General features: G+C 37.7%; 1 protein-coding gene across 4 annotated transcripts in view; it reads right to left on the bottom strand.

Moving 5' to 3' along the window:
* The window catches only part of LOC127437078 (serine/threonine-protein kinase BRSK2-like), a 303,325-nt gene that overhangs the window by 85,337 nt on the left and 193,629 nt on the right, over positions 1–24,359 (bottom strand). The window lies entirely within an intron of this gene.

The following is a 24,359-nucleotide window of genomic DNA, read 5'->3' as shown; positions in this document are numbered from 1 at the left end:
GTACATATTAATGTTACACACCACAAATTTTAACCCTAGCCAGACAGTATGGATAAACCTCAAGTCAAATAAACTCAACCCCAACCCACACAGAAATCTTAAATATATACAGGTGTATAGTCAAATATATACAGTACTGTGCAAAAGTTTTAGGCACTTGTGAAAAATGTTGCATAGTGAGGATGTCTTCAAAAATAATGACATAAATAGTTTTCATTTATCACTTAATGTCATACAAAGTCCAGTAAACATAAAAAAGCTAAATCAATATTCGGTGTGACCACCTTTGCCTTTAAAACAGCACCAATTCTCCTAGGTACACCTGGACACAGTTTTTCTTGGTTGTTGGCAGATAGGATGTTCCAAGCTTCTTGGAGAATTTGTTACAGTTCTTCTGTCTATTTAATCTCAATGGCTTCTGATATTCTTCTCACCACGACTGTACAGAGCAGTTATCTTAGTTACCGCAGACTTTGTCAAAATCCCAGGAGATCAGCAGTTACAGAAATACTCAAACCAGTCCATCTGGCACCAACAATCATCCATGCGATTATCTAATCAGCAAATAATTTGGCAGCAGTGCAGTGCACAAAATAATGCAGATACAGGTCAGGAGCTTCAGTTAATGTTCACATCAACCATCAGAATGGGGAAAAATTGTTATGTCAGTGATTTGGACCGTAGTGTGATTGTTGGTGCAGACGGGCTGGTTTGAGTATTTCTATAACTGCTGATCTCCTGGGATTGTCACGCACAACAGTCTCTAGAATTTACTCAGAATGGTGCCAAAAACAAAAAACATCCAGTGAGCGGCAGTTCTGTGGATGGAAATGCCTTGTTTATGAGAGAGGTTAACAGAGAATGGCCAGACTGGTTCGAACTGACAAAGTCTACGGTAACTCAGATAACCACTTTGTACAATTGTGGTGAGAAGAATAATATCTCAGAATACTATTCTGAGATGCAGTTTGGCACTGTTTTGGCAGCATGAGGGGGACCTACACAATATTAGGCAGGTGGTTTTAATGTTGTGGCTGATCGGTGTATATATATACAGTATATATATATATATATATATATATATATATATATATATAGAGAGAGAGAGAGAGAGAGAGAGAGAGAGAGAGAGAGAGAGAGAGAGAGAGAGAGAGAGAGTATATATATACAGAGAGAGTATATATATATATATATATATATATATATATATATATATATATATATATATATATATATATATATATATACACACTACCAGTCAAAAGTTTTGAAACACTTGACTTAAATGTTTCTCATGATCTTAAAAATCTTTTGATCTGAAGGCGTACGCTTAAATGTTTGAAATTAGTTTTGTAGACAAAAATATAATTGTGCCACCATATTAATTAATTTCATTATAAAACTAAAATTTTTGAAATTGATGACTTGGACCAAATAATAAAGAAAAGCAGCCACTAAGTGCCCAACATAGATGGGAACTCCTTCAATACTGTTTAAAATCATCCCAGGCTGATACCTCAAGAAGTTGGTTGAGAAAATGTCAAGAGTACATGTCTGCAAATTCTAGGCAAAGCATGACTACTTTGAAGATGTTCAAATATAACACAGTTTTGATTTATTTTGGATTTTGTTTAGTCACAACATAATTCCCATAGCTCCATTTATGTTATTCCATAGTTTTGATGACTTAACTATTATTCTAAATGTACATTTACAGTATATACTGTATTTATCTATCTATATATATATATATATATATACACACAGTTGAAGTCAGATGTTTACATACACTTTAGCTAAATACATTTAAACTCAGTTTTTCACAATTCCTGACATTTAATCGTAGAAAACATTCTCTGTCTTAGGTCAGTTAGGATCACTACTTTATTTTAAGAATGTGAACGTCAGAATAATAGTGAAGAGAATTATTTCTTTCAGCTTTTATTTCTTTCAGAACTTTACATACATTTTGTTAGTATTTGGTAGCATTGCCTTTAATTGTTTAACTTGGGTCAAACATTTTGGGTAGCCTCCCACAAGCTTCTCACAAGTTGCTGGAATTTTGGCCCATTCCTCCAGACAGAACTGGTGTAACTGTATCAGGTTTGTAGGCCTCCTTGTTCGCACATGTTTTTTTAGTTCTGCCCACAAATCTTCTATTGGACTGAGGTCAGGGCTTTGTGATGGCCACTCCAATACCTTGACTTTGTTGTCCATAAGCCATTTTGCCACAACTTTGGAGGTATGCTTGAGGTTATTGTCCATTTGGAAGACTGATTTGTGACCAAGCTTTCACTACCTGGCTGATGTCTTGAGATATTGCTTCAAAATAACCACATACTTTTCCTTCTTCATGATGCCATCTATTTTATGAAGTGCACCAGTCTCTCCTGCAGCAAAGCACCCCCACAACATGATGCTGCCACCCCCATGCTTCACGGTTTGGATGGTGTTCATCGGCTTGCAAGCCTCACCCTTTCTCCTCCAAACATAACTATGGTCATCATGGCCAAACAGTTCTTTTTTTTTTCATCAGACCATAGGACATTTCTCCAAAAAGTAAGATCTTTGTCCCCATGTGCACTTGCAAACTGTAGTCTGGCTTTTTTATGGTGGTTTTGGAGCATTGGCTTCTTCCTTACTGAGCAGCCTTTCAGGTTATGTCGATATAGGACTCGTTTTACTGTGGATATAGATACTTGTCTCCCTGTTTCCTCCAGCATCTTCACAAGGTCCTTTGCTGTTGTTCTGGGGTTGATTTGCACTTTTCGCACCAAAGTATGTTTATCTCTAGGAGACAGACTGCGTCTCCTTCCTGAGCGGTATGATGGCTACGTGGTCCCATGGTGTTTAAACTTGCATACTATTTTTTGTACAGATGAATGTGGTACCTTCAGGTGTTTGGAAATTGCTCCCAAGGATGAACCAGACTTGTGGAGGACCACAATTTTATTTCTGAGGTCTTGGCTGATTTCTTTTGATTTTCCCATGATGTCAAGCAAAGAGGCACTGAGTTTGAAGGTAGGCCTTAAAATAAATCCACAGGTACACCTCCAATTGACTCCAATTAGCATATCAGAAGCTAATTGGCTAATTGACTAAAGGCTTGACATCATTTTCTGGAATTTTCCAAGCTTCTTAAAGGCACAGTTAACTTATTTTATGTAAACTTCTGACCCACTGGAATTGTGATATAGTCAATTAAAAGTTAAACAATCTGTCAGTAAACAATTGTTGGAAAATTACTTATGTCATGCACAAAGTAAATCCTAAATGACTTGCCAAAACTATAGTTTGCTGATATTAAATCTGTGGAGTGGTTAAAAAAAATGTGTTTTAATGACTTAGATGTAAACTTCTGACTTCAACTGTATATACATATATATATATATATATATATATATATATATATATATATATATATATATATATATATATATATATATAGTTATATAGTTATATATAATATGTTACATATACTGTATATACAAGTATTGTATGTGACCTTTTTTATCAATGAAAATAATTACATACATCTTATATGTGTTTTACATATATTGCCATACATGACATTTCTGTATGGGAACTGTTGTGGCTTTGACGCAGTGACAGTGTATTTGTCAAACTCAGGCTGTCATGCTAATGCCTACGTATTTTTTCCCCAAAGAACAAACATCTCAGACTTTGCAATTTCTTGCAATGAAAGCCACATAACTTTGCCTCTGAACTGATACAGCAATATTTGGGATCCTGAGAGAAGCCAAATCCCATCTTATTCTTCATTAGGTTGCTCAGGCAGGTTTCATAAATTTATATGAGAATCCAAAAAATATCAAATACCAGCATAAAAACACAAGATTTTAGGTCAGCCACATATCAGCAACAATATGCAGAACTCTTCAGGGCTTGTACTGCTGGTATGTGATCCTTCTCTGACAGTGGTGGACAAAGTACACTAATCCTGTACTCGAGTTATGCCCTGGTAAAATTTTATTCTAGTATAAGTAGAAGTACACCTCAAAAGTACTTCCTTTTAAATGTACTTAAGTATCAAAAGTCAAAGTACAGATCAGTTAGTACTACAGTTAAATTGATTCTTTGCAGTGTGATAACTGTGTTTCAAAACCTGAGCTGCCACGCTGCCTACTGACTACATAAGCAGCTGCCTTCAAAGGCAGCACCCTAAATTTAAACATTATAGAACATCATAAGATTAACTGACAGACAGTAAGTAGCTGATCTGTAATGCTCTACATAGGCAGCAGGTCTGTTAACGGTCTCTTACGTGTGTTTCACAAATAGCTCCCCACAAAAATGCAAGAGAAAAGCTGACTTATTACTCCATCCTCCTGCTCAAAAGACCTATTTAATAAGAGAGGGGTATAATGTCCCATTCTCTGAAGGTCAGAGCTTAAACAGGTTAGACGATTGTCTCCGTCAGTCAATATTATGAACAATCAACTAGCCAGAAACAGTCAATTAGTGAGATTTGATTAAATGCAAACATTAAATATTATATCTAAATTAGCCATCTTTAAAAACCAAAACTTCTATAATTTCAATTACAGCTGCACTACTGAAGATTTTCTGGTAAAAAATTAACAGAATTGTATTATTGAGCCAGTACATGCATAATTCATGTTGAAAACAGTGTTCTTGCCTCATCCTGATTCACTATTATAAACCAACAATGATTTAAATTTTGAGTTGTCGGGTCAGATTTGGAGGGAAATTGCATGCTTACATCATTCATCCTTGTGTGTTACTTCACGTACGTTTTCAGCAGGTCAAAACAAAAGCGGCAGATATGCTACTTGCTCAGACGGCATATTTTTTTCACATATACATCTTCTAGGACTTTCTTCTTACTATCAGTGACTTCTGGTGTAGCTAGTCACATCATAAACGTACATAGGTATCCTGCAAACCATCAAGTTCAACCTCAAAGAAGAGCATCCGCAAGTTACATGCAATTTTATGTTTCAACCACAGTTGGTGATAGAGAGGCATTACTAAAATTCAGTAGTGCATCTTTAAATTAAATGTTCAATGAAAATAAATATGTGGTGAGCAGGGCAGAGATGAGCGGCGTCTGGGCAGAGCGTGGCCGGGAAGATAAGTGGCGAATGACTTTCACCTGCGTGCCACACCGGTCTCGCGTTCCAGTGAGGGGCGGCGGGAGTACTTAAGGAGAGGAGAGAGCGGTAGACGGGGGGGGAGAGATGCATGAAACCTTTTGTGTACTGCTGAAAAGCGGCCTTATTGTGTGCGACTGAAAAGTGCAACAATAAATGTCTACGTGTTTTGTCAAGCCGGCCCCAGCATCCTCCTTTCCACGAACTGTTACAACATATGTTTCATTTCATTTCATTTCAATGTCAGTTAAATTACAAGTTTTACACATTCTCTGCATGTACTGTAACTAACTTCAAAATATCATTAACTGTAGAACAGCATTTGTTTCTGATCTTATGTGGATTCTTTATAGAATCAGGCAGAAAATACATTACTGATATCAGAGACTGTATTCTTATAAAAATACCCCAAATTGCTTGAAGAACAGAGACAGGTATTGTTGCAATTGTCTATTTATTGCCTGCATTTTTTTAAAACGTAAAAATTGCATATATGCATCTCTAAACATCTCCCTAAGAAGCCATTACCCTTGTGACATATGACACCAGAACACTAGAACGCCCTCGCTCATCATAAGTGACTGCTAACTACTGATTTGCTTGTCAGATTGCATATTTAGGGGAGAATGTATAATTCATCAATATTTCTATTTCAATAAGTTCTAATGGATGTTTACTGAGCCCTTTCAGCCATGTAAACTAGATTGGACTTGTCTGTGCATCACCAGTGCATAAAAAGGTGGCACTGCCATTTTGATTTTGCGTGTTTTAATTTTACGTGTATTTATAACACAAATGAAGAAATTAATAAATGATGTCGCTAATATATTGTAAAACAGTGGTCAAATATTGAAGCTAGCATCTGAAGACCTTTAGAATGATTTACAGTTTGTCAAGATTGAAAAGGATTTATAAAGGATTTAATGGTAATATCGCGCAGTAAATGTAAACAAACAAAGCATTGGTTTCTCTGTGCTCCGGTGCAAGTTTTATTTGACAGAAATATACAGGAATATTAAAAATGCACTTGGCTTTTCTATGGCACCTATTTTATTCAACGTTACTTCAACCTGATTTTCTGAAATGTAGTGGAGTAAAACATATGATATTTTGCTTCAGAATGTAGTGGAGTCAAAGTAAAAGTTTCCCATAATAAAAGTACTCAGTAAAAGTACTGATCCTTGAAAAATTTACTTAAGTACAGTAACAAAGTAAAAATACTTCCACCACTGTTCTTTGATAAATGAGCATCCTTGTCAGTCTTTTGACCAGACTTTGCTACTCTAATTCGAATGCACAAAAAATTAACAGTTTCTCACTGATTTAAGTTTAAGATGACTTATAAGGATACATGACAGGAAAAGAAAAGAAAATAAAACCTAAAAAAAAAAAAAATCGCAAGCACTTTGAAAAGAAATTATCAGATTTGGACTGAACATCAGATTGTGCCAGTTGTAAGCAAGACAGTCATCTTTGATTTGCATCACTGTCTTCTGGAACATTTCTAGCGTGCACACCTGCCACTGCAGATCAGAGCAGAGCTTGGGGATATAAACTATATTAACCACCCCCCCACCCCCCCGACCCTAAAATTCAACAGCACTATAATCTCTGCTCCTAAAAACCTAACATTCAGCACACACTGTTCTGAAGTAAAGTAGCCTCCTTTGCCTTACAACAATTCTTATCGTTTCTGGATTTATTGACTTTCAGAAATTTGGAACTGACAACATGTGCTCGACATTGAGTCAAAGTCCTTAACTTTTTATTGTCACCAGTCATACAAATGTGATTACTATTCAGAGAATAAACAATCTGGCCAATGGCTGAAGAGAGTGCTGGAACAGCTATGGGCATCCTGGGCAAAGCCATCTCGACAAACGTGGCACAACACCAAAACTCGCTGAATGCTGATCTGAGGCCAGTCAGAATTGCCAAGCATGGAATTTGGCTCAGCAAATATCGTTCAACACAAGGACATGCAACTGGATCTCTGTTGAGCATAAACCATATCCACAGGGTTGGGGAAAGCCAATGGGATGAAATCCAATGGAAAATCTCTTTTGAGGTCACTCTAATTGATAAAAGGATCAGATGAAGGAGGTCTATAATACATGGAAAAAGCTATTACTTAGCATTCCCATTCATCTTAGCTGGCACATGCAGGGGCGTCGAACCAGACATAATGGTGGAACTAAGTAACAGGGGCCCACTGAAAGGCAATATTCCATGATATTATCATGAAATCATTCTACAGAATAATATGCTATTGGTAGGAATAAAACTTTGCAAGTTTCCCCAGTCTGCACTGTATCCTCCTGTGTTAGCGAACCTCATCCACCCCAATCAAACACAAAACTGGTCTGGTTCTCAAGTTCAGCCAGCACATAGCGTGAGGTGCAAACTCTGTACACGTCATGTAGTACATTACTACAGAAATTAAGCCGAAATCAGACTTTAAAAAGAGAGAGGAGCGGAGAAAGAGCGTGAGGTAGAAGACAATTTATGAGTTTCTTACAGGAGAAAGGTCAGCCATACATGTTAAGGTATCAGCATGAGTGCTGTAAATATCTGTTAGATATCCCTGTAAACAGGGTCCAAAATTTACACTCAGCACACGTAAAATCCATAATGAACACTGACTCTACACACATCAAACGCGAGAAAAAATAATTGCCTTTGGTGAGGAAATAAAATGGAATTATTCACATATTGGCCTGTAACATTAGTTGCAACTGATTTACAGTGATTGGTGAGAACAATAATCAGACCCTAAATAAAGTGCCATGCGTCTGTTAAAGGAAACATCTGTTACGACTCACGCATCTTTAAATACCTTATTTAATCATCATTCCTCTGTGAATAATTTACCATCAGATATTTATCTATGATGCTTAATGGTTTTTTTTTCCTCCAGAACTCCATGGGATACATGTGGAATACTCCTCAAATGAAGCCACCAAAAGAATATGTGAGGAACAAAATCATGATGATATCATATTTTTTTCTGAGAGGTGCATTTTCATTTTTTTGACACAAAGTATAACCTGTGTTGTTTGTCAACAGTTAAATAGTTCCACTGTCATATAAAAAAACAAAAAAAAAAAACATTTGAATTAAAATAATGCAAACATACTGTAGTTTAATGGGTATATATATATATTATATAAGTAATATTATAATTTGTTCTGTAATATTTTAAATAATTTTGGACCCTGTGTAAATGTCAGTAAGCACATTATGACTTGCTAAAACTACCTGAGAGTTATGAACATCCTTGCACTCATCTCAGAGATCTTACACGTGTCCTAACCAGATGTGACGCGATAAAATTCCAGTGACAAGCAATCTGTCTGTCCACACCAGGCGCAACATGACACTGTGATATTAATAGACTCAAATGAAGATAATTGAAAATTACATTTAGAAAACAGAGCAATTACAGACGGAAATGTCTGTTTATTGAACGCAACTTATTTTCTCACATAAGCTCTGTAACGCTTTCTACAGCAAGCTCCGGGGGGTTAAATATACAATCACACACATACACAGGGCAAAGTTACTCTCAATTCAGTATGTATGATTGTTTATGTTCACAAGGTCCTCCTGTTGTTATTTCGCTGATCACCACAAAACTCTGATTAACATGGAAAAGATACCTTTTATCGTGTGTCGCGGCATCGCGTCTGGTTAGAACACGGTGTTATGGTGACTTTGCCAACAAGAAAACTCGTAAATTTATGCATGTATAATTTATTTTGTTAGTAGGCAATGTTTTTTGTATTATTATATATTGCTTGATTCAAATAATATTTGTGTTTGAAAATAAAATGTGTGAATTACTTTGCATTAGCATTGTTCTATTTCCCTGTTAAACGTTTGTAATTTTTTAAACCCTCTCACAGTGACTCATTAATCTGGAGGAGAAGGAAAAAAATGTCATGAAGTCAGCGCTGATTGACAGATTGCACCACAAGAACATGCATCGTTCACTAACGACTATACTGAGCTCCGATGCAAAAGGCAGGGAAGAATTTAACCCTACTCTTTGTAACGAGTGGCTGCTGGCAATGATGAAGACGATGACGTGAAGAACCCAAGTGCAATTTTATTGACAAACGTGATAAAAAAAAACTAATTACAAACGTGAAACATAAACATGAACTTGGCTTGACTTAAAACTTGACTTGACATAAACTGACAACGTTACATTCACAATACCTGACAAAGCACAATAGGAAAACATGAGGGCTTAAATACATGGACATGGGAGAACACATGACAAAGATAACCAATGAACAAACAGAACTGATAAGAGGATAACAAGACGCCCCAACACATGAACAAAACACATAAAACATGACATAATATTCCAAAGTTCTGTAGGGAGCTGGGGGAGGGGGGGTCTTGAGGCGTGGCTTGGAATGGCATACTTTTTAATTACAAATGTTTGCTTCCGTACATCTCTGTTACGTGCGCTCATGAGAGGGATGACGTCGTTGGTATGGTCACGCGTCACGTGGAGGAGGAGTCAGGAAGCGCGTCATTGTTTACAAGAGAAACTTGTGCCGTTCACAAACCAAAACAGTCCAAAACAATTTCAAAACAATATAAAATAAAATAAAAAATATTTTCCAAATAATATAAAAAAAACAAACAATGTAAACAATGACACGATTCCTGACTCCTCCACGTGACGCGTGACCTTACCAGCGAGCTTACATCATCCCTCTCATGAGCGCACATCACAGAGAGTACGGAAGCGAACATTTGTAGTTAAAAAGTATATAAGTATTGTTTTGTTTCTAAAAATAATCAATCGTTTGGGTTCAGAAGAACTTTACTTGTCGACTGGAGTCATGTGGGTTATTTTGATGCACCCTAAATATGCATTTTGGACCACCAAAAAATGGAGGACATTTATTTGCATTGTTTAAAGGAGGAGGCCTGAAATGAAATCCTAAAAACCTTAAATTCTGTTTTGATGAAGAAAGAAACTCAGATACATCTTGGATGGCCTTAGGGTGAGTAAATTATCAGCAAATTTTCATTTTTGGGTGAACTATTCCTTTAAGAGCCATCCAAAAGCCAAATTAGCTGTAAATTAATGGAAGAATTGCAATTTATAGGTTGCTTACAAATAAATTACTTCATCTGAATAGACACAACTTTGGAAAAGCCATCAATAGAGATATTTGCACAATTTTTGCACGCATCTACCAGCAGGGGCTACCGAAATTACAAGCCAAACCCAACCCCTAGATTCTGGCACATCGTTTTGCAAATGCCCTTTAAAAAATGGTCCTCTTAAAGTATTGCGCCCTGAATTATTAAATTATTGCAGCTAATTACATTGTGATATCAGTTTGAATTTTAAAGCTGAAAGCGGTAATGTCAAACTGTCGATCCTAACTACACAAATCCTGAGCCCTCGAGTCTGACACACTATTGTGTAAATGCCCTTTGAATTAGTCCTCTAAATCACTGAGCTCGGAATTCTGAAATTATTGGTGCTAATTACATCATGAAACCCATTCACATGTTGAAGTTGACAGCAGCAACATCTAGATTGCAAATACCGATTTAAGAGTGCTCATTATCTGCGACAAAGCACTGGAGTAGCTCTAGTAGACTTGTGAAACTTGGAACAAAGTTTCGAGGCAACAGTGCAAATCTATTCCTCGTGATTAAAGAGTTGCTGCAAATGAGCTTGACTCCCTCCTCTGTCCATTAACATCATGTCCACCCAATTCTTGCCAAGTTCTCATTGCTCCATCTTACCATATTGACCCATTCCCTCAAAATGTCAGTTTGCCGGCACCTGTGCACTAACTTCAATGAATTGCAGGGCGTTAATGATCTCTACACATCTGTGTGCATGCAGCCATCCAATTTCCATATAACTTCATTAGCGAGTTATTACACCCGGGTCTGGCCTCCACTCAATGCCACTTTCGAGGCGATGTGGGCTTCGGGTTCAGATTGCAGGCTTCTCGATTTGAAGAGATGAGTGGGTAAGAATGTAATCAACCAAGCCAAATTGTTCAAACTAAGGCAGATCACATCATTTGAGCGAGACCACTTCCGTGCCTCGCCATATTCGCCAACGTCTTGTGGGTCACAGGGTTTCAAAGTCCCATAATTAGTGATAATATAAGAGCAATGTGTTAACAGAGGCGAGTGTGAATCTCATGTTTGGAAATAACCATGAAAAGACTCTCGCACAAAGTCAAGGTTGAGCTAGTGCGCAAGTAAATTGGTTATTTGACTAGGAAATCATTTGTCTTGTAGAGTCCCTCAGACTCATTATCTGAGTTTGTTAACTCAAAATGTACAAGAATCATTGGTGTAAATGGACCGATTGTTATTGGTTTGCAGAGAGCGGTCATGGAGGTCATCAACCCTCATGCTAAGGGAGCTAATGATTTACTATTAGGAATGGTTTTATTTGTGCCAGATTCCTTCAATTTATTATTTATTTGTTTGTGTGTGTGTGTGTGTGTGTGTGTGTGTGTGTGTGTGTGTGTGTGTGTGTGTGAAAACAACAAGATAAATTGTGCCGGCAATCTTGTGTTGTGTTATCTTGTCAACTAAATTACTGACGATAATGTTCATTGACAAAGGTGGGGAACAAAAGGTTAATATTTCAGAGAATTGTGATATTTTACCATACAATATTTTACTGGTATTCTACTGGCAAAAATATACATTTGTTATTTTTTTCAGATTAATATTTTTGGGGTAAAAGAGACTGACCACCACTTAGGTAGACAAAGTATACTGTGGCACTGGGTCAACTAAAACCCAATTATCTCTATCCAACCAAAAAGCAAACTCAGAAAGAGCCAAGATTTTAAGTCTATAACTTGCTTCATTTGTAAGGATATACATACAGATCCTTAGTACATTAAGACAGCAAGGGTTTTTGTGTAATGATTTGTCATTTTTGCACATTTTGTGACACAGGATTGTATAGTAAAATATCGCACTACTTTGAAATATCGAATTTTTGCTTCCCGCCTCTAACCATAATGCATTTTTTACAATCTCTTTATCAACTAAAATGGTATTGTCATCAACTAAAATTGTGTGCCATTTTAGTCTAAGTATAAATTGACTAAAATGAATGAATATGCCATTCAATAATTATTGTCTAAATTTATCCCATTTTCATCAAAAGACAAAAACTAAGACTTAAACCAAAAGGGAACGCTGAGAGAAGCGTAGATTAACACCAGAGTCAGGAATAAATTTGCCCCTGGGTTTGATTTTCAGTAGTATTTTTTACCTTTATGAGGGCATATTTTTGTTTAACCATTTAAAACACAGACTGGCAAACTTTAACCACTGTGCCCCCCCACTTCGACCACATTTCAACCACCAACATTTCAGTGCAGTGGGTGGCCTTTTCAGATGGTCCCTTATGCACCGCACCATAGGCGAATAGATAACAAACTTCAAACATAGAGTGTTTATTATCACTCTGTAGCGAAGTGTGTTAAGGACTATAGGTCATAGCAGTTGCACAGCATTATTTCTGGGTATGATTTGGTGAACTGAATTGACTGTGAAGGATTTGATTAGCTAGTTATATGGTGCGTTTTGAATTTTGACTCCCTGCAAAACTGTATTGCAAAAGGCTCTTGACTGATCTGGGCCCCGTTTCCAAATAATGATTGATCTTAGTTGTTAAGAGCGTTTTCTACAAGCAATTTTCCAAACGTTCTGTATTTCTGTGTGCGTTTTCCAAACTGCACTTAACGTGAACACGCAAGGACTCGCTATAAGTGCTACATAAGAAGACTGTCCGTGTGCGAGGTGCTGAAATGCGACTGTATAGTAATCCTGTCATTGTAACATCATTATATTTGTGTGTAACTTTATAAACATTTGTAATTTACCTCACTGGAAATGTTTATACTCATTTAACCTAATTCATTACATAATTTGCTACATATTGTTTTGCAAAAATGTTATGTAGAATGATCTATTTATTTTACACAATTACTGCTTCATTCATTAGGTGTGCATTTTTAATATTTCGTTTTCAAAAATTGCTTTGTTGGTCAAGATGAATGTTTCCAGGATCAGTGAAGACAGCGGAGGCCCTGTGTATGGTCATGCCAATGACAAGCATTAATTGAATATAACGAAATTCACCATTATTGTGGAGCGCAAAATAATGAGACATGTGGAAGCTGCGCTTTAGGGACATTCACCAGTCAAAGGGAGATCTGCTCTTTACTCCCATAAGTGATCACGGTAACAGGAATGTTACACAACAGGTGAGGTACTACACAACACGTGGTGTGAGCGAGAGCGCCCTTGGTGTCAGAGAGGAAGAGGAACCAATATATTCAGACACATTTCATGCAGGGCAGCAAGTCATTGACTTTTTTCCTTCTCTCTCTGATGTATGCATAATTATATTTAATGATCATAAAATATAGCTATAGGTATTTAAATTGTATTAGGCTACATGTCGTGAAGTTGTGAAATGGACCACAAATCTAAGATGAATCGTAAAATGGATTCTACGATCTACTTAGGCTTACAATGCTTTTGGGATTAAACAATTAAGGCCCTGCCTCATGGCAGGCATATACTTGTTCTCCTTGCTCTGTGTGTTTTATAGATCAAATGTTAGGGTGGTCTCTGAAATTCCAACTCCATTAACACTTATAATGATTCTAAAAGAGAAAACCTAATACAATGGGGTTCAAAAAAGTTGATTTGTGAAAATGCTTTATATTCAGTTATTTACTTCAATTTATTATTCTATTTAGTTCTCTATTTATAATGGTACACAAACACCATATGCAACGCATAAGGGCACATAGCACCAAATCAACCCCAAGAGGTCTGGGTTGGACGGCGAACAGTAATTTGCTTCCATTTGATTACAGACCAAGAAACTGTGCAGAATCTTAAATATTTATTATTAATTTTATATCAGAACTTTGTTTTTAACTTTCTTATTACTTCCCTTTTTAGAATTAGATTTTGAATGCTAGATATTCAATGTGGTCTCAGACTTTTGAACCCCACTGTATATTGTAATGCAAAACTACACAGCAGTTACTTAATGGACTCAGTATAATACATTATGCATAATCATAGTGTAATTTCAAGGTACAGATGGTTCGTCAAAACAGGGCCATAAAACATGCCATGTAAATGGGCTGTGGAAATGGGATGGTTTAGATGAATTAAGCATGGTGGAGTGCTAAACCAACAGCTGTCCCACTCCACATGCGCTTAAGAGCCAGTTGGTTGAGATTTCAACATAGGAGGTTTCATTAGCGAAACAGCAAAAATGGTTTGTAAACTGCCATCTTGGCTTTAGCGTAACACTGGAATAGTTTCATGTGTGTTATTATTACGCTGCACATTCTGTATTATTCTGCAATTGAATGTGTTTCATTGAAATTAGAATTGGTATGTGCGCTACAATACCAGACGTTCAACAAATAATTAGTTTTTATGGCAGCCCTGAAGGGCGTATCACGACAGCATTAGCCAAGTTAACAAACACTGACAATGCAACAACATAAAAGAACAGAAGCTAGATTAGTACTTTTTCTGAAGACAAAATGAGTAGAGCTTGATCGTGCTAAAGTTGCCGCCACAATTCTTGGGTGTGATGGGTGGTTGCCAAGGCATTGTTATGAGGTCGCCTGTGTGTTCTGACTAGTTGAAAGCATGTTGCTAAGTGAGTGTTAGGGTTTTCTCGGTGGTCGCTTGGGGGTTGATACTGGCCCAAATCAATAGAGTCCACCCCCAAGTCTCAATGATCTTCTGGTCACTATAGTAGATATGGCTCCAGTGTTGGGAAGTCCAATTTAATTTAGTGAATTGGTTCATTCACATGGTTCATTTAAAACAACCAGTTCAAATAAACAATTAACCGATTCATGTGAGCCCATGCATAAAAGCATCTTCTTTTATGAAGTTAACTATTTAGGTACTGTATTTTTACAGAAAAAAAAGTCTCACCTGAATATAAGTCACATCTGGTCAAAAAACACAGATAAGTCGCACTGACAGGGGTTGCATGAGGCAGGCATTAGGACCTGGGATGCCGCCAGACATCCCTTCAGTCGCTCAAGTCAAGAAACGCTCTGTGAAGGTTACCTCAGGATCTAGGCATCTTATCACGCAGTATTTGGGCTTGTTTTAATTGGGAGCATTTGCTTTAAGCAATCATGTGAAACTTGATTTCATAAAATAAAAATGTGACAAATAAGCCAGATCTGTTTATAACATTGTAGAGCTGAGGAGGGCGGGGCCGGGCTGGAATGAGACACACCCGGTCCCCAATCAGCCTGATGGGGCGCGCGAGGGATAAAGGCGGCCGGGGACGACAGTTCGAGAGAGAGAGAATTACAGACAGCTGTGCTGTGTTTTTAGTTGTGTGTTTTTGGGTTGGGGTTTTTGGTTAATAAATTATTATTTAAGTTGTCAAGCCGGTTCTCGCCTCCTCCTTTCCTCGAAACCCCCTTACACTGGTGTCGAAACCCGGGAAGGAGGAGGGATTCCCGTCGCAGAGTCCTCGACACTGCCGTCCACCCAGGGGAGCGCCGCTGCCGTCCGACGGGGGACGGAGTAGCCCGACTACCCGGACGCGGGGAACGGCCGCCGTCCGCGAGGCGAGTGGGGACGGGACTCCACGACCGCCTGGAGCGAGGGAGCCGCTGCCGGGGGCGGAGGAGTGCCCTGCCATCCCCCGGGAACGCGGAGGGGTCGAGAGAAGACCGCCGTCCGCGGGGGGAGGAGGGAAGTGACTCCCCGACCGCCTGGAGTGGTAGGGCCGCTGCCAGGGGCGGAGGAGAGTCTCCACGGGACGCCGGGAACGCGGAGGGGCGTTCTGTCCGCTGGGGGTCGGAGGTCTGACTCCGGTCCGCCCGGGGAGGAGCGGCTGCAGTCCGCCTGAGAGGGTGGAGTAGTGATCGAGGACCACGCGACGGCGCATCAGAGAACCGGTGAGTTTCTTTTTCTCTCTCTCCTCTCTCTCTCTCTGCCGCTCCGTGTTGGCCTTTCCCTCGCCATTTTGTGTTGTTGTTTTTTCTCCTCCCAGGTCGAGGAAGGCGGGGAGGACCCGCCGGCAGTCGGGGCATAAGGCACGCCCCCCCCACCCGGAGAGGAAGGGTGGGGGGGGATGTACGTCATGCCGGGGGCTCCCCGGCCTGAGGCAACGCCGGGAGGAGTGTAGAGCTGAGGAGGGCGGGGCCGGGCTGGAATGAGACACACCCAGTCCCCAATCAGCCTGATGGGGCGCGCGAGGGATAAAGGCGGCCGGGGACGACAGTTCGAGAGAGAGAGAATTACAGACAGCTGTGCTGTGTTTTTAGTTGTGTGTTTTTGGGTTGGGGTTTTTGGTTAATAAATTATTATTTAAGTTGTCAAGCCGGTTCTCGCCTCCTCCTTTCCTCTAAACCCCCTTACAAACATATGTAACTCTATGCTATGATATAATTAAACAGCTTTTAGTCTGTGAATAAAACAATATGCTTACTGTATTCTATTCATTCATTAACTTAACATTAACTGTCAATCATGGTTATTTCTGATATTTGCAACACTATTTTCTCTGCACTAATTATCCAGTTCACTGACTCAATGTTTTTATGAAATGTAATTTTGTGGAGATGTGAGGAGCTGTGTTTCCAGCACAATAATGTTATGCTGGACAGAATATTTAAACCGGTTGCATAACATATTTTGTATAGATATAATACAAATGTGCTTGTGTTTGACCAGTTGACATCAATTACATATAAAGGATGTAAATAAGTTGCTTTGGACTATATGTCAGGGTTCGCTAGGAGCGAGGAGAGAGGACCCAAATGCTGGATGGCGGTAATGGGCTTTTATTAATCACAAAAACAAAGACAAACAAAAACTACCCAGAAGGGGGAAAAACACAGTCCAGGGCGACAAGAACATTTACGGGCTGGGCTGGAGCAGGAGAACTGACAGAACATCCACGAAACAGGGAACACAACAGACAGGGACCTAACAGGGAGAAACAAACAAACACACCCCTCCCTTCGGTGCTCCTTCAGAAGCTCCGCCCCCCAAATTCATGCACGCGCAATAGTGTCGTGTGGATCGGTCTGATCCACTTTGTTTATTTTCCCATTTATAGAGCCAGGGCTGTGTATAAACACTGTATTTTTTTTCAAGGTTGTTTTTTTTTTTTTCAAAACCTAGTGAGCAGAAAACAGGCAAAGGACAAGTTGATGACCCTGGTAAACAATCCACCTGTCGATCAAACAGGTCTCACTAGAGAAATATGGTAGCAAAATAAAGCTATCTCTCAGTATTTGAGTGCATTTGTCCTTCTGCAAAGTCTCCTTTATCTTGAAGATCATATCCTGAAGGAGGATGTTCTGAATCCATAAAACCTCACCAACGGTCCAAACACAAGTCAAGATGAAGTGCTACCTGCACAAGCATTTCAACTCAAGGTCATGCAAATACACACGAGGCATGTGTGTCTTGCTTTTGTGTGCTGTGTGTTATCCTGTATTTGTACAGCCAGTCTCGCTCGCCGCCGGTGGGCTGTTATGTTCCTCCTGTTTAGCTCACTGCTCAAGGATCAGGTTGCTGTGTGACATTTGTTGGCATGTTTCTGGAATACTCAGGGATTTTGAGTCGCCTCCTTGTCAGAATAATCTATAGATTCCAGTGCCTGACAGCCGAATGCTGCCTACACATCTTTTTCCTCTCAGTATAAAGACGACAACGCCAGGGCAACTAATGCAGCTGAAAATAACAGGATGTGGTTCTGAAAACTGCTGAGACAAGAGAATCAGCTACTGTACGAGAGTCAAAAGAACTCTGAACAAAGAAAGACACAAGGAGATGTGTCTCCAGGTACACTTCACACAGGATAAACTTGGAATAAAAAGGTTCACCTAAAAACAATTCTATTTCAAAATACAAATTTGGTAAATATACTGTAAACTATTGTAAGAAAAAAAACATACATATGAAGAAATTTCCTTTATAGAACAGAGAATCCACGTTAATAACGATTACATTTGTGGGTGAACTAGAAAGCTTAGAAAAGAACCCATCATAAAAGTTGTATATGCAGCTCGTCACATTCCAAGTCTTTTGACAGCATACAATTTTGGTGAGAAATAACCTGAAAGTTTTTGGTGAAAATGTTGACCTGTCGCACACAAATTAGTTTATGTGTTAGTTTACAAATTGGCTTATGTGTTCCTGCGAGAACTTATGTTGTTTTTTAGCTCTAAATTGGATGTCTTCAGAAGACTTGGAATGTGAGGCATGAGTCAGAATACTACATTTATGATACATTTGTATCCTTTTTTAAGTGTAAAAGTGAATACAAGTCACTGCCGTTGTATCAGAAAGGTTTGGACTGTGATGTTCATAAAAAAAAACAAAAAAACATAATTGTGTTCCATAAAAGGAAAAAAAAAATCATTAATGTTTGGAATGATATGAGGGTATGTTGAGTGCACAAATGTAAAAAATGGTCCAAAATGTAATAAAGGTTCGAAATGTAATAACCGTTGGTCCCAAATGGAATAAAGGCCCTAAATGTAATAATATTTGGCCTTAAATGTTATAATGGCCCAAAATGTTACAACCTTTGTTACTAAATGTAATAAAGGTCTGAAATGTAATAACTTTTTGTCTTAAATGTAATAAAGGCCCTAAATGTAATAACCTTTGGTCCTAAATGCAATTAAAGACCATACATGAAATAACATTTGGTTCTGAATATAAAGGCCCCAGATTTAACAACATTTGGTCCAAAATGTAGTAAAGGATTTCAATGCAAATAAATTTGGTCATAAATACATTTTTGGTTGTAAATGTATTAAACACCCATAATGAAATGACCGTTGGTTCAAATTTTAATAAAGGCTCTAAACACTCATAGTCCTTTTTATTATATGTTAACATTTAGGAACTTTATTACATTTAGGATGAAATGCTATTACATTTAGGGCCTTTATGACATTTAGGACCAAAGGTTATTACATTTAGGGCCTGTATGAAATTTAGGACATAATGTATTTACATTTAGACCCTTGATTAATGTAAAAAACACTAAATGTAACAACGTTTGGCCCTTAATGTAATAAAGGCCCTTAATGTAATTACATTTGGTCCTTAATGAATTAAAGACTCTAAATGCAACAACCACTGGTCCTAAATGTAATAAAGACCTTAAATGTAATAAACTTTCGTCCTAAAAGTAATTTAAGGGCCCTAAATGTAACAACCGTTGGTCCTAAAATGTAATAAAGGCCTTAAATAGTTTGGTCCTAAATCTAAAAAGGCCCTAAATGTAATCACTGCTGGTTCTAAATTTAATACAAGACCATAAATGAACTAACATTTGGTTCTGAATGTTATAAAGGCCTTTAACGCAAATACTTTTGGTAATAAATTATATTTTTGGTTGTAAATGTATTAAACACCCTTAATGAAATGATCGTTGGTTCAAATTGTAATAAAAGCCCTAAACACTCATAGTCTTTTTTATTACATTTATAACATTTAGGAACTTAATTACATTTAGGACCAAATGTTTTTACATTCAGACCCTTGATTATATTTAGGACCAGATACTGCATTTGTGCCCTCTACAAGGTAAGCTATTTCGTTGAACAGAAAACAAATCATCACTTTTTCCACCCAAGAGTTGGACTATCTTGACTTCCTGTCAAAACAAGGTCCATCATGTCAGTGATATTATCTCTGACAAGTGCCAGGCACTTTATGATGTTGTACGCAGGGTTAACAGGCCTATGGGTGGTCAATAACAGCATGTGGTATTTGATTCCTGGCCTGTTTTTACCTAGGGTAAACTGCACTCAGAGTTTGAGATGGAAACCAAAGCAGCACCCTCTAACATATTTATGCTGGCAGAATCCAAGTTAATCTCAGCGGTGCTTGTCTCCTTTACCGTGGATCTAAAGATCCTAACAAGGTAGCATCATCAATACCTTAGAAACGCTGATAGATCTGAAAGCAAAATGCCTGGATCAGCTTACTCCAACCACTACGGGAGGTGAAACATAGATATATCTCGTGGAGATACTTTGATTCTATTCACCAGTTTCCACTAGGACTCGCTAAGTTCCTGCAGCGCACCCACTCTCGCCCCTCAAAGGACACATCAAACTCAAAGGTGCAATGGCATCTTGTGGAAAGAGTCATTTTTTTTTCCAATCACTGAGCTTATACGCAATGACATCTCTGTCAATTTAAGCTCAGATGGCTGCAGAGTTATGGCAGAACTGAGGCACTAGTCTGTGGTAACTGATGAATCCTTTTATGACCTTGTCCACAATGAAGTCTAATGGTTCATGATGTGTAGCACTGGAGATTTGGGTCATCTAAGGTTTCCATCCTTGCGCCCTCCTTCCGAGTGAGCACATGGAGAATAATGGGAAAAATCTATCATTCACCAAGGGAATCCTGTACCTGGGATATGCTGAATGGGGTGGAACGGAATCGGTCAACTGCCCTTGGATAAAGTTAACATCAGGTTTGCACCATCAATTTCTGATAATTTCAGAAATGATTGGGTTTGAGTGTATTGTATTTTGATGAAGAATTGGGAAGCAAGTATATGCCTGAAGAGGTCAATAGGGCTTTGAGTAGATCCTGATTAGTAAATGTACAGACCTCTGGCCTCAAAAAAATCACTTCAAAATTCAAGCAAAGGGGGGCCGTTCAGACTGAATGCGTTTGCACTAAAAAAACGAATAATATAAAACTACTGATTTGAAGTTGTTGATTCTACAGAATCAAAATATTTTATGTTTATTGCAAAATACTCAGATGTTTACGAATTTATAAGTAGTTTGAGAGTGTAAGGAGACTGACTCATTTGCGTCATTCACAGTGTGTTATGAGAGTGAGTGGTCACTGCAGAGCTCTTTTGGCGCACTTTGTTCACTGCTATTTTCTCTGATTGGTGGAACTTTCTCTGCTAGATCATGGATAGTGCAGATTCTCACCAATATTAAACACAATTTTTACAAAAATTAAGTTGAGATAACGCTGACTGATGGTTTGAACAGAAGCATATACCATTGGTTAACAACCTCTGAGCTCACATTTCGTCTGTCTTTAAAGGTTTAAAAGTTATTGCTGACAATCAATTCGTTCACGAAGAAAATGAATGTGATTTCTACTTCCGGAACCCAACTCCTGTGACCCATGGTCAATGATGTCCATCTAGTGCATGTTTATTTAGAAAAACTACTTAAAAAAACGCTGCAAACAGACGCAAAATCGTGTTCAGAGTAAACAGCCCCTTCTTCTAGATGGAGAGGATGAAGTTCAGCATCATTTCTATTGATCTACATGGGTCAATGGCAAGGTCAGGCTTTCTAGAGACTAAGCTCAACTGATCAATATACTAGATACAATCCAGCCATATAATTACAGCCAGACCTATATCCAATTGGAAAAACTTATAATTATTCCTTTGTGAGAAGTAACAAAGACTCCCAATTGGAAATGGTCAATCATTTGTTGAAGATCTTGTGATAAAGAGAAAATTCAGTCTAAATTAAAGTTCTGCTGGAAAAATATTGATCTTTAAGACCAAATACTCACCAAAAGAAGTCAATAATGCTTTGGTGATCTGTATTGGTTTCTGTACATGCTTCACTCTGCCCCAACATGACTGCCAATTTTTTTCCTGTCAGGAAAGAGCTTGGCGTAATTGCCCATTGACACATTTCGAACAGAGGAGCGCTTTGGCGGTGAGCCCTTGAAGAATATTTTGGTTTTTGAAACATGGCTCACCACTGGCACTCAAGCATGTTTGAGCAATTAAGGCTTTCAATCCACAGGGAGCAGTGCCCACTCATTAGCTATCATCAATAAATACAGAATGAACATTTTACACCCATCACCAACACAAGGGTGGTCAGTCCAGATGATGTTGAGTAAAACACTTCACATGCTTATTAGCACAAGCAGCCAAATGCTGAGACGCATCCAGACAGACCGTTTTTCATACACAAGGTCATGACTGAGATGGAAAAGCATTAAATTTAACTCAGCATGGACAAAGATGACCTTGGTGCTGGAAGAGGGGCAGGATTTGTTTTTAGTGCTTTCTCCTTGCATGTCGCATCAGGTCTGTTGTCAGTGATTCCGAACACTATTGATTCTAGCGTATTATGTGACCGATCACAACATGGCAACTTTGAATATGCCAATGTGCAACAAAGATATCAGAGAGACTTAAACGGCTTCAGAACACAAGGAATAAAGTCATGGACAACAGTAATGCAGGGTTGTCAGTTAAAATATTATTTATGGTTATAGTTATATAGATTTTACTATTTACTATTTTTTTATTTATTTTATTTGAGTTTTGGTTTTCAATTTTAGTTTAGTTTTAATGGTGCATAAATTGTTTTTATTTCATTTGTATTTTCTGAAAATGACTGTTCTTAGTTCTTATTCAGTTTTAATCTTGACAGATTTTTTTTTTTTTTTAAACTCCCATTTTTTATCTTATTTTAGATAACAAAAATACTTTTTCAATGCTAGTTTCTTTTTTTTTTTTTTTTTGGCTATTTTTGGTTCACAATATTAAACTAGCTGTCATGGTGCTTTTTGTCCATTTTGGAGCTTGACAGTCCTTGGTCACAGTATTACAAAGTCATTTGGGTTTGGAGCAACATACAGGTGAGTAAATTATGACAGAATTTTTTTGTTAACTAGTCCTTTAAGCAAATATGGATTATTCTGTTGAATTCAGTAAACTTCCAGCATCACCATTCAAACATAATAAGCGTAATGATTCTCCTGCACCACATTATACTCTCCTGGACATTAAAGACACTTTAAGAACCAGAGGCACAGGTGAGCTGCTTTCATTTAGAAGAAAATGGAGCAACAGGCAATCGCTCACTGTGACCAGCTATTACTGTTAGAGGAGAGAAAAGAGAGAGAGAGAGAGAGAGAGAGAGAGAGAGAGAGAGAGAGAGAGAGAGAGAGAGAGAGAGAGAGAGAGACTGTATGGCAGAGCAGTTTTACTGTCAGAGTGACCAGTTCCAAACTAATCTGAACTTCAAAAATACCCCCAGAGAAATTCACCAATTTCAGAAACTTAGTCGGTCGGAGACATTTCAAGTGGTGCAAAATCTTTTGGAACAAAAATCCATTCCCAATTTAGTTCAGTATGGAGCGATCCATACTCGCAAGAATCCATATCAAAGACAGTGGAAAATCTGCAGAGAATGGGGAACAAAATTAGAGCGGAATGTCGGTTGAACTTCCATTGATTGGGTCACATCATGGACTGCAGAACAAATCTGCAAGTAGGGAAGAATTTGAAATACCCATAAAGTTTCTAGCAACTACTAAAAAAAGTAATAATTAACAATCCAATTAAATCCAACCTCATGTAACTGTGATGGAGATGTGGTCAGTTGACACACATCACAGCAGTCTAAAAAAAAAAAAAAATTATTATTATTATTAGGTTATTATTATTATTTATTTAAATTGGCTTTTGCAGGTGACCAAATATATATATATATTTGGTCACCTGCAAAAGCCAATTTAAATAAATAATAATAATAACCTAATAATAATAATAATAATAACACTAATTATATAAAATAATGAAACATATAAAATAAATATAAAAATAAAATAATGAAGTACAAATAAATGGTGACCACTCAGAGTGTTTAAAAACAAAACAAAACACAAAACAATCAATACGAAACAAAAACCTTTTAAAATCAATGCTTGCAATGTTTTTGACATGATATATAATTTTATTAAAACTATTAAAAATATTTATGATTTATAATATTTATAATCTATAAAAAAAAATATTGGTTACTCACAGTGTGACATGCTTGTTGACACCATCTACAACTCTATAAATCAGTATTCGTAATATAAAATGAAAATAAATTGTATTATTATTATGCATAGTTTTCAATAACAAATTTAAAAAATCATTGGTCACTTTCACACAAAAAAAAGAAAGAAAGAAAAAGAAAGAAAAGAAAAAAGTGATTAAAAATAGTGAAGAACTTCAAAGAAATGTTGACCAGTTACACTATCCAAAAACATTCACTTTCCCTTATACAAATATAAAAATGATAGTCTAAAATGTAAGGTCACTGTTATTAGTCATCTACCCACATATGCAAAACTCAAAACCTGCACATCAGAGGTGCATCAATATCA

The sequence above is a fragment of the Myxocyprinus asiaticus genome, chromosome 48, assembly GCF_019703515.2.
Source record: "Myxocyprinus asiaticus isolate MX2 ecotype Aquarium Trade chromosome 48, UBuf_Myxa_2, whole genome shotgun sequence".
Lineage (NCBI taxonomy): Eukaryota > Metazoa > Chordata > Actinopteri > Cypriniformes > Catostomidae > Myxocyprinus > Myxocyprinus asiaticus.
Note: the sequence above shows the minus strand (reverse complement) of the source record. Positions and strands in the feature narration are given on the sequence as shown.